General features: G+C 36.8%; 1 protein-coding gene and 1 long non-coding RNA gene across 2 annotated transcripts in view; both read left to right on the forward strand.

Annotated features, from left to right (window-relative positions):
- The window catches only part of LOC118766378, a 21,006-nt gene extending 11,366 nt beyond the window's left edge, over positions 1-9,640 (forward strand). The window contains exon 3 of the long non-coding RNA XR_005002312.1: positions 9,526-9,640. This is a non-coding gene — a long non-coding RNA (uncharacterized LOC118766378). The remainder of the gene's footprint in view (positions 1-9,525) is intronic.
- The window catches only part of LOC115219947 (uncharacterized protein C22orf15-like), a 212,869-nt gene that overhangs the window by 128,395 nt on the left and 71,974 nt on the right, over positions 1-12,500 (forward strand). The window lies entirely within an intron of this gene.

Here is a 12,500-nt window from a genome sequence, read left to right on the forward strand (position 1 = left end):
GTACGCCGGGCGAAATAATTAGCGGTATTTCGTCTGTCTTAACGTTCTGAGTTCAAATTTTGCCGAGATCGACTTCGCCTTTCATCCTTTCGGGGGCGATAAATTAAGTACCAGTTGTGTACTGGGGTCGATCTGATCGACTGGCCCCCTTCCCCCAAATTTCGGACTTTGTGCCTAGAGTAGAAAAAAATATAGACCGGATGCTTCGAAACAACTAGATGTTCTACAGTCAAAGTGGGTCCACAAAGGTGTCGATCGATCTGCAAGTAACAACAAACTCTTACTCGCGTTATATCCAACAATCAGAATAAAGGATCACATCAGAAAATATGGCCCTAGATACGATGCACAATATTTGAAGAAAAAAAAGCACAATTTTCACTGTTAAAATTCCTATGGCCAGCTATTTCTCGCTCGGGGTAGATCTACCCCTAAAATTCCCCAAACCAGGGTAACACTACTCTGTTTCTGTATTCATCGATTTGTACACAATCGATTATCTATTTGTTCTTAATTGTTTTAGACTGCGGCCATGCTGTTGCACAGCCTTCGAAGATTTGGTCGATCAAACTGACTCCAGTATTTACCTGTTCGAAGGCGGTGAGCTGGCAGAGACGTTAGCACACCGGGCGAAATGCTTTGCGGTATTTTGTCTGCCGCTACGTTCCGAGTTCAAATTCCGCCGAGGTCGACTATGCCTTTCATCTTTTCGGGGTCGATTAAATAAGTAGCAGTTACGCACTGGGGTCGATATAATCGACTTAATCCGTTTGTCTGTCCTTGTTTTTTCCTCTCTGTGATTAGCCCCTTGTGGGTAGTAAAGAAATAAGTATTTGCCTGTTTTAGACTGGAGTTATTTTATCGGCTCTTTAGTGAAACCTCTGAGTTACGAGGAGGCAAATAAATCAATTCCTGTTCTCAAGCAGTGTGGGATGTGGGGTGAGAAACACACACACACACACATACTTATACGCATATACATGCCAGGCCTAGATAGCGCTTCTGTCAACCAAATTCATTTACAAAGCAATTGTCGGCCTAGGGTTATAATAGAAGACACCAGCCCAAATAGCAACTCTGTAGTACCGAACCAGAAACCACATGGGTGCAGAGCGAACATTTTAACCATGCAGCCATACTTGCGCCAGATTGTAATCTTTTTTTTTTGCCTGGCAACGGCGAGAAACTGTTTCCTTTAAACAAAACAAATATGGCAGGGTCTTCTGTTATTTTAGACTTAATTTCTAAATATTCGCCTCCTTTTATTTTTTTCTCTCCATTATTAATTTGCAAACCGTAGGTTTATCTTTGCTAATTAAGTGACATACATTGCTTTTATTGCTGCATCGAATAGGCTGGGGGTGAGGGTTGAGTTCAGAAGGAAGGTTAGAAATTGTGAGATTAATATTCTGGATTAACAATTACTTTTCAATTTTAGCGGCAATTAAAGTAATGAAGTAATATAAAATGGCAACAAGAACAATTACAAAATAACAAAAAACGATAAGTGTGATTTTTCACATTCGCATTAGGCCACTGCGCTAGTAGTAATAAAAACGATAATAATAATAATAATAATACAACAACAACAATAATGATGATGATGATGATGATGATGATGATGATGATGATGATGATGATGATGATGACAATAATAATAATAACTACAACAACAACAATAATCATGATGATGATAATAATAATAATAATCTTGAGAAGTACATGGAACAAATATGGGCTGCAAAAAGGGTGGAGCACTTGCAGAAAGCATCACTGCTTGGAGCCGCACGAATATTCCTGAAAGGTGCTCGAAAAATTACAGGTTGTACATTAGTTCACTGGTAGTGAACAGCTGACACCGTAGCATATCTCCAGCGTTAGAAGCTGTGCAAAGGTAATGATAATAATAATAATAATAATAATAATAATAATAATAATATTATTATTATTAATAGACCAACTGTGATAAGTACTGAATTGACAACACTACCGACAGCAACAAATGCAGACTGTGTGGAAAGAGGTGTGAATCGGTATGGCATATCGTTAGCGAATGCCCGAAATTGGCACAACGCGAATACAAAAGATGCCATGACAATGTGACAAGAATGATTCATTGGGAACTCTGTGGAAATCACGTCCTAGAAAGAGCAAAGACGTAGTATGAGCAAACTCCAGGAGTCACTGAAAATGAGAATTGCAAAATCTGGTGGGATGCAATGATCCAGTGCGATCACCTGACCAGACATCGGAAACCGGACATTGTTGTGGTGAATAAAAAAGGAAGAACATGTATGATAATCGACATAGCTTGCCCCAGTGACAATAGGATCAATGTGAAAGAAGAAGAAAAAAATAAACAGTTATGATGATTCAAAGTGTGAAATACGAAGGTTGTGGTCAATGAAGAGAGTAGACGTGATACCAATAGTTATTGGTGCACTTGTAAGTATCAGCACTCAACTACCAATATGACTGAAAAAGATCGGTACAAATGTGAAGGTAGAACACCTACAAAAATCAGCATTGCTTGGAACTGCAAAAATTCTTCGCAGGGTTCTTGAAGTATGGCTAATAAAACAAGTGCCACCTTAGTCTGCTGGCTGTGGACAGCTGACACTTACCATCATACCCTGCAAAATAGGCGGGGTATGATGGAATGATAATAATAATAATAATAATAATAATAATATAATAATAATAATAATAATAATAGTAATAATAATAGTAATAATAATAATAGACCAAATATAGCAATCATAGATAAGGGAAAGCGAAGATGCTTACTTATCGACCCCTGATGCCCGTTTGATTCCAGGATCGTAAAGAAAGAAAGAAGAAAAACAAAGAAAACGCTCTCCCTTAAAATTTGAAATAGGAAGAATTTGGAGCATGGGAACAGCAAAGGTCGTGCCTATAATAACTCGTGCTCTTCTTTTTTGTGGTTGTACTTTTAATCATTTCCTGATTTAAAACCATCCCTTGTCGAGGGTGCTTTACATAGGATCATCTCTATCGTAAGCTTAACAGTCTCAGGATCTCCCATCTTCGACTCTGGAGATGGTGTAAAGGTTAATGTGTGATACTTCTTTTCCTTTCACTAAAAACCTTTAAAATGAAAAGCAGCAAAATCTTTTCCAACTTTCTTCTCCGTGTCATTTCACATCACATTTTTAGTGTATTACATCCATCAAACTCTATCGTGTTTCTCTTTAATCCAAGTGCAAGTTGTTTTCTTACAATCCTTGTAACTAATTTACTCTTTTTTTCCTAGACCTGTATTTTATTCCATATTGTGTATACCAAGATATTTAATAGTCACAGCTTTACCGAATATCTACTCCGTCTGTGATTGCAGTTGTGTCTTGAGAATTCACAGCTCTGTTTTACTTGAAGCTATGTTTCTAATTATTTTTCTGGTTTATTGTTTCAATGTTACCTCAGAGCTTTTCTTACACTTTCGTTATTGGTTTTATAAATCAAAGCAAGCACTCTAGGATTATATAGGTGAGGGATGAATGAGTGTGCGTGATAAAAAAGACAAAAACGACAAGCAGACGACAGCAGAGAGAAGAGAGTAAAGGAAATTACTTGGAAAACAGTTTTTTAAAAAATATTTTAGGTGAGGTGAGATAAAAGGAATACACATTTCATAAAAATTCTCTCAAAAGTCAGATCTCACAGCATTTCAGAATGTTTACACATTAAGTAAAAGAATGATTCATACAAAAAGGAAAAAGAAAAAAACCCGACTCCATTGAAATCTGGTCTTTGATGTTCGCTTTTGATTTTCAACCAATCTCTACTTATTTGTAATGTGGGATCATAACTAATCTTTACAGCTGCTCTAATTTGACAGCTAGTTACTTCGTATCAGATAAATAAGAGACACATGTTGTTTTGACTTACTTGCTATAGATTAGTATAACAAAAACTTTAAGTATCTTAAAGAAACTCTAAAAAAACAGCTTTGTGGTTTCAGTTATTCACAAAACATCCATGATGCTGTTGATATTTTTGTTGCGTGGAGTAAAACTAATCAAGGAATTTATAACCACAACTGACCATCTTTTTTTTCTACCAATAACTACATTATACAATGTATCCTTCGCGTTTTATAACTGCAGGATATGTAATCTGCGAGAAAATTGGCTACTATTTCGAGCAGCGTGAGCGATACACTGATTTGCCTTCATTAGTTCCAATAATTTCATTATAAATTAGAAACATTCTTTTGTCGAGTTCTGTTCATACCCACTTATTGATATTTCCGTTGATATAAGTTATACACTTAATACCACTATGTGGATATATATATATATATATATATATATATATACGTACACATACTTTTATATATATATTACATAATTCACATTATTTGTATCAATCTCTTAATAACTAAAGCACCAGAAATATATTTTAAATATATGCACGCATACATATGCACATGTACCCATACACACACCTACACATACATACCCACGCACACACCCACCCATATGTATAAATCATTATACGCAATTAATTCATTAAATTATTATTTATGATTAATTTTGGCAGCAAAGCTTGAACATGATTTAAGTATATTAATATGTTATAAATATCCAATCTGCTTTCAAATATTGAATTACAGCGAGTTATGAGCCATTACCTACCACGGAATTATTTTCATCTCGATAACTAGAACCAATTTAATAATTAATTTCGAAAATAAAGAAATTAAGAAAATTAGTGTAAAAATATTTGCTCGTTATGATATCAGCATGGCCAAATGGTGGAAAAGCTCGTTCCATAATCTCTCAGTCCTGGCTTCCATCCCACTGCCATGGCATCTTGGGTGAATGTTTTTTTTAGCAAGCCTCAGGTTAACTCAGCACTTCTGAATAACATCCAAGAGATGGAAACATGGCGGATGCCTGTTAGCTAAAAGATTGTAACTGTAATTCAGGATTCATTTTGTTAGGGTAACATTTGTCTGGGGTGTCCTCAGCCGTTTATATGCTAATAAAATGTGGGACTAAATACTCATCAGCAAAATCGATGGAGATCCATAACACAGTACAATGGAAAAGAAGAGGAGGTAGAAATGTAGAGAGACTCTTTATGCTGGAGGTGTGGAATTCATTACTCGCATTTAGATTTCAGACCGTTCACCGATGGAAGACTTACACATATATATATAAACCCGACACAAAGCCAGGCTCTAAACCTGAAGACCGAAACTGGAATTCAGCAGAAACAACGAAATAATGTTATATACAATGCAAAAGTATAATGTAATATAACAGCTTGTGGAGGCACATAGCCTGGTGGTTAGAGCAACTGATTCGCGGTCGAGGGATCGCGTGTTCGAATTTCAGACCGAGCGATGTGTGTATTTATGAGCGAAACTCCTAAGCTCCACGGGGCTCCGGCAGAAGGTAATGGCGAACTTCTGCTGACTCTTTCGCCACAACTTTCTCTCACTCTTTCCTCCTGCATCTTGCAGCTCACCTGTGACGGACCGGCGTCCTGTCCAGGTGGGGAACCTATACTCCAAGGAAACCGGGAAATCGGCCGTTATGAACCAGGCATGGCTCGAGAAGGAACAAACAATACAACAGTTAATCATAATTGTAAAATATCGGCTACAAATGATGTGATTCTTAAAGTGATGAATGCTTCTTTGTGGAATAATTAAAATTATTTGCGGCTGAACGAAACTACAGGTGTGAAATAAGGTGGAAGGTAAGAGAAAGGGTGAGAAACGTAATTTACTCCGATATTTCTATATTTTTTGTAGACTTTAAAAAACACTTTGGCACTAAATTAGGCACCGGCAGGGGGTGGTGGCGAACCCTGCTGTACTCGTTCACCACAACCTTCTCTCACTCTTTCTTCTTGTTTCTGTTGTACCCGTATTTCAAAGGGCCAGCCTTGCCACACTCTGTGTCACGCTGAATCTCCCCGAGAATTACGTTAAGGGTACACGTGTCTGTGGAGTACTCAGCCACTTGCACGTCAATTTCACGAGCAGGCTGTTCCGTTGATCGGATCAACTGGTATCTTCGTCGTCGTAACCGACGGAGTGCCGTAGTATATAAATAGATATAATGAAGCAAAATGCATCTTTCTGCATTAAACAGACACGAGACTCGGTTTTGTACGATCTAAAAATAGTACAAGTTTCTTGAAATGGCATTCTTGATTCGGTAACGATGCTTTCCACCCTCACTGCGACACACACTCATTAAGAACCTCGTTACAAAAGTACATGTGTCATAATGTTCAAATATTCAGGTCAGCTTATCCGTATCAATCATCGTTCCATTGTCTGCCTGCTTTATTAAAAAAAACATTCGACAAACATTTGCTTTGAGGTTCTTAAATTATTGATGGAATATTCCGTTTTAAATATTGATTTGTAAATTCTTGTCATAGGATCACAACATAAAGTTATTTGAAGTACTTTGATACCGTCTAATTTACGAGTCAGTAATTTGTTAAAATAACTGCATCTATTGTTCTTCCATTAATTAATGTATAACCATTGGTCTGATCCTAAACTACAAATAGTCTTTGTATAATTTTTTAAGGACTTTACAGGCATGAATGTCTTTAGTTTGTTATCTTTCTTGAGTTTTTCCAAGTTAAAGCTTTATGTCTTTGTTGAAATACCAAAACCAATTTGTTCTGAAGGAAGAATGCGAAGAAGTTATGTTGTTTGTTTCTGTAAGAAAGTCAAACTAACAAGACTTAGGAGGAGGAGGAGGTGGAGGTATGTTCACACGAAAAGTTATTCGTGAAGGTGTGACCAAGAAACGGGATATCGATTTTAAAAAGGTTGTTTCTCAACGAAGTTTTTTTTTTCCATCTTAACAGATTCGAAAATAAAAGAAAAATATGCAGTTCTACGAGATCGGGGTTTTAGGGCAACAAGAATCCCTTACATGTATACACGACCCCGCCCCCCCTCATTCCTACCAGCCTCAGAAACCCTGTACGCGGATTACGAACCTATTAGTTTTGCATTAAACAACTGTATTAACATTTCTTTTGACTAAAACACACATGGACATACACAGACACACAGACACACAAAAGGGACTTCTTCAAATTTTCCGCCTTCCAAATTCCATACTTAATGTTATTGACCAATCACTGACTCCCGTTGATGACACTAAGAAAGAGTGGAGTCCAATCGAACCTGGAAGCACGTTGTTGTCAAGCCAACCGCTTCGCCATGCAACCACATCTTTTAGAAAAATGAATCGATTAAAACTTTCAAAATCTGTGGAATTATGCCAATTTCAAGAATCATTTCTTGTCACGAACACTTTTACCTCTTCCTCTTCCATTCAGTGGAAAAAGAAACGAGGTCGATATAATAAACTCGAACAAATAGACAACAACACGGTTGTGTTTTGTTTTGTTTGTTTGTTTTATTACAGCCATTCTGGCATTGGCGCCCTTGTTTTCTGAAGAGGGACAAGAGTCACAAATATGAAGCATTTTAACACTTCACTGTATCATAAGTAAATTTTAAACAGTTTTAAAATTCACTCCTGCAGAGTCTTTGAATTGCGGGTTTTATATTCGACAACTGAACATCCAATCGATACTCGTTGTCACAGCATTTTGTTTTAAAACGAAAACACGGAGAGAAAATAGGTTGCACAAAGCACGAAGTCCCTTGAGCTTAGGCTGGGAATTGGCAGATTTATTATACAACCCGCTGGCACTGTTCCTTCTGGCTCTCTACTCTTTGATTTCAAATTACAGCGAGGTCATCTTCGATTTCCTTATTTTGGCGAATTTTTACTGTATTGGAGGAGTGACCTTATGGCATTTGCTTCGTTTTTATTTCGTTCTGTGTACAAATTCCACCTGATAGTATTTCGTCGCTAATATTCCAATGCTGGATCTGCTCTGTGTTAAATGCCAATACACTTTAGAATGTATAACAGACCGGTTCCGTTTTCATTAAAATTTTATAATGCTGAATTGCTACTTTGCTGCTCGAAGCAATATCAGAACCAAAGAAGCAGAAAGTGTTTCGTTAGATTTCAGGACTGAGATGAAAATCAAATAATGTGTGATTGCTCAAGCACAGTGACTAATAATTTGATGTATCGTAGAACGTACCTTCAAAGGAGCCTCTATATGGTCCCTTAACCTCCTAGAAGTAGCAACCAAACTCCTTCATATTATGTACTGGTCTATTAAAAATGGGACCGTGATAATTAGCTCGTGATATATATATATATATATATATATATATATATATATATATTATATATATATATATATAAAAGCAGGATATTCGGGGCTGGAACCACTTTTCATCATGTCTGCAAGATTAGTGCTCCTTTTTAGGTTAATGAAACGGTAGCAACTCGTGCTAAAAGCCTTACAGCAGTGTTTCCCCAGCGCATCTCATAAGAGATAGAGCGTTAGATCCACGAAAAACATTCTGAAAATTCCAAGTTAAAGTGTCTTTTGAAATAAACTTTGAGTCATATTGTCTTAATGTTTATTATCTAACACACCCACCGGTTCGACTTTCACTCATTTATCATTTATATTTTTCTTCGAAAACTTTCGTTGCCATTTGCTGTTGCAAATGTCAATGGATGTTATAAAGATTAATTTCTTTAAAAAATGATTATTATGTCATTTGTAAAACCATAAATTAAATTCTCACTTTTCTTAATTTAATTGCTCTCTACTTTCTTAAAAGCCACATTAAAGATAGGGTGAGTAGATATGGGTTCGTAAATATTCATAAAGGTTCCGCTAGTATTTTAGAAGTTGGGTAAAGGTTCAACGATAAAACAAGAATGAGAGCCACTACCGGAGAAAACATTTACAGAACCATTATAAATACGCCTGTACATAAATGCATTGATAAGAAAATCTATTGTGTTGAGTCAAACGCTTTGCAATATCTCGAGAACTTATTTGTTTTATTCGCCTAGCATTCAAAGTATAGGCCATCGTTTTGCGCCGCCTGTTCCGCCAGTTCTTGATCCAACGTTGGTACCAGGTCTTGTACTTGGAGGCAAAAAACTCTTTCACTGAAGTTTCTACTTCTTGTCGTTGGTGAAGCGTCGCGAGCGAACGAAGTGAGCTATGGATCAGAACAGTTAATAACCGAGGAACAATTAATAACCAAAGATCCTAACTATTAATAACCATCTTGGTCTGGACTACATGTTGAATGTAGCATCAGTTCAGTTCCTTCAAATTCCTGGAGAATATTCCGGGTCGTTCGCGTGGAATGAAGTCTTGCCTTGTCTTGCTACCGAACAACTCGCTTTCTCTTAACCAATGCCGGCTATTTTTCCAGCACAATCGCATACAACTGTTCCAGTTGTTCGGAGTCTGTGTTGGCATCGATGGTTCGGCCGTCCCGTGAATTGTCCCCTCATAAGTCCACCAGACGCAGAACATCACCTCGTGTTTGAAACGCTTATGTTAGGCGACTGGGTCCCGAAGCTGGCCCTTCCTGAGACACTGTTCTTGGACGTTAGAACTGGTGAGAAATATCTCCGTCGGATTATTACTCGTTCCAATCCATGGCTCACTTTCTGTTCTCACAACGCTTCATCAACCAAGAAGAGGCGGAGGCTTCAGTGAAGGAGTTCTTTGTTTCGAAGTTTTATCAGCGTGGAATCAAAGGACTTGGCAGAAATGTGGCTTCAGATAGTGCAACACGATGGCCTCTACTTTGAATGCTAGGCTGTTTTTGTTGTAACTTGACGAACAAAGCAAATAGGTTACCAAAATATTGCAAAACTTTTGACAATATAAAACAGCTTGAGATAATTATCACAAGCTGTAAAGTAGCCGAATACAAGCGATTATTATTACAACATGTAAATGGCTACTGAAACTAATTTTTCAGCCAATATAACCACAGAAATAATTACAGACACAGTTTAGATGTTCGACACACAATCTTTTATATTTACATAAAACTGGACATTATTGTTATAGACATTTTAAACATAAAAAAAGAGTATACATACATACATATACGTCTATATATGTGTACATATATGTATGTATTCACATGTGTGTATATATATATATACATCAACACATATATGCTTGCATATATGTGTATATATATTTCTTTTCCTTTCTTACATACAATAACTATATTATGTACGCACACACGCACACATATATTTGCATGTATATATATGTATATATAATATATATTTGTTTTCCTTTCTGATATATATATATATCGAGCATAAAGAAAACCATGATCTGCACACGGCTCCAATGCTGGGTAAGGAGTTCCGACACAACTGGAATATCTCCTGCAAAGAACTAATTAGAATATATCCGAAGAGGAATTGTCTTTTTGATACTACAAACAGAGTGTCTGCATTTAAGTGTAGAACTAAACAATGGTCACATATCCCATTCCTTTCCTATGGTATTAAAATAAATGTAAATAAATCTATGGTGTATTTGTCTAAGACTGGCTGTTCTTTGTTTCTTCATAACTGAAATGATTTCTTCAGCTAAAACAAATAACCACCCTCTAATTTAGTATAAGGCTTGCAGTTTTAAGAAGAGGATTTATATAGGCCCGAGAAGTTGACTGGTACTTTATTTCATGACGCTGAAAATATGAAAGGCAAAGTCGACTTCAATAGATTTTGAACTGAGAACTTAACGAAGCGCAAAATAATTTCGCTTAGCATTTTATCCGGCTTGCTAACGAATCCGAAAACAGAGGATAAAGAGACGAATATCTGTTGAGTGATATGTGTGTGTATATGTCACAGATAGCGGACGTGTGTTTGTGTTGATTGACCCGCCATGATATTCATTATATGTGTGTGTATTCTGTGTGTGTATGGGTGTTGACCTCACAGAAGCCATGTATTTTTTTCGTCAAGAAATAACAAACAAAAATTGTGTTTAATCGTTTAAATAGACGTCCAAATGTCACAGAAATTTGTACTGAAATGCCGAAGATAAGTATAAAAATAAATATATAAGAAACATTATGATAAAATATACTATTTCTAAGATATTTCAGTTACACACAAACATCCCTAGAGTTTTTGTATTATCAAAATGAGGTACTCAATATTTTTCAGCTAGAGTGTATTTGGGTCTCAAGAGGTGATAAAAACCTAGCAATATGTGTTTTATAGTGAAAACAAAATTTCCCTTCAAATAGCAATTACCAGACGATTTCCTGTTCGAGTTTAACCGTTTTAAGTCGTAGTGGAAGCGCGGCCTTTGTCGTAAATAAGCATACGAATATTGTATAAATTCTATAATTGAGAAATTTACTACATTTTATACATACGAGTACACCAGCCTGCGGGAACAATAAAATGGGTCCGCGGGGTCCGACCCCTGTTCTAGAGTGACGAACCCTGAGAAATAATGTGAATTGCCGACGAGAAATCTACCTGGGTATATTTCTAAAATACATATGAAGGAAACAGACTGAAATATTCAGGAAACACTAAAGATTGCGTCCTGGTCGAATTTTGGCCAAGACAATAGAATCCAGAATCTACTACATACAATATTCTTGCCTGTTTTATATTTTGTAGCAGTGATACAAGATGGACCTACTCCCAACTCTCAGCCGCTTATCTTGACCTCACTTTCATGTTGATACTTTAACATTAAAAATATTTACTACAGAATATTAGATGTACTATTCCGTACAAAGAGAAAGAGATTGCCTAAAATGAAAAACACTACTGCGTAAGATACAGCATTAAATGGAAAACTACAATAATCCTTAGTGTTGACAACTAAAAACACAAGTTTTAGCATGCAAAGAGAACTGCTTCTGCCGTAAATAAAAAGTTGTACAGCTTACAATGAAGAAAATAATACACCTGAAGGAAAATACTGCTGTATGCAATTAAAATAGGACTGACGACAAGGAAAATCACTATTGCATACAAAGAAAAAAATTGCTACTGCCTGCAGTGAAGGTAAAAGAAAAGGAATAAAAGTGTATCGAGTTAAAAAGATAAATTACTGAACAAAATGGAAAATCCTATTGAACACAATAAGAAGAACGCCTGCGAACTTTGAGAAAATAATCCTTTCTTCTGGAGGAATAAGGCCTCAGATTTGTGGGGAGGGGACTGGCTGATCATATGGGACCCAGTGTTTCACTTGTGCTTAATTTATCGACCCCGAAAGGATGAAAGGCGAAGTCGAACTCGGCGGAATTTGAACCCCGGAACTTAGCGGATTTCGAAATACTGCTAAGCATTTCGCCCGGCGTGCTACCGATTCTTATTTCTTTATTAACCCACAAGGGGCTAAACACAGAGGGGACAAACAAGGACAGACAAAAATATTAAGTTGATTATATCGGCCCCAGCATGTAACTGGTACTTATTTAATAGACCCCGAAAGGATGAGAGGCAAAATCGACCTCGGCGGAATTTGAACCCCAGAACTTAGCGGATTTCGAAATACTGCTAAGCATTTCGCCCGGCGTGCTACCGATTCTTATT

The sequence above is a fragment of the Octopus sinensis genome, linkage group LG15 (genome assembly GCF_006345805.1).
Source record: "Octopus sinensis linkage group LG15, ASM634580v1, whole genome shotgun sequence".
NCBI lineage: Eukaryota > Metazoa > Mollusca > Cephalopoda > Octopoda > Octopodidae > Octopus > Octopus sinensis.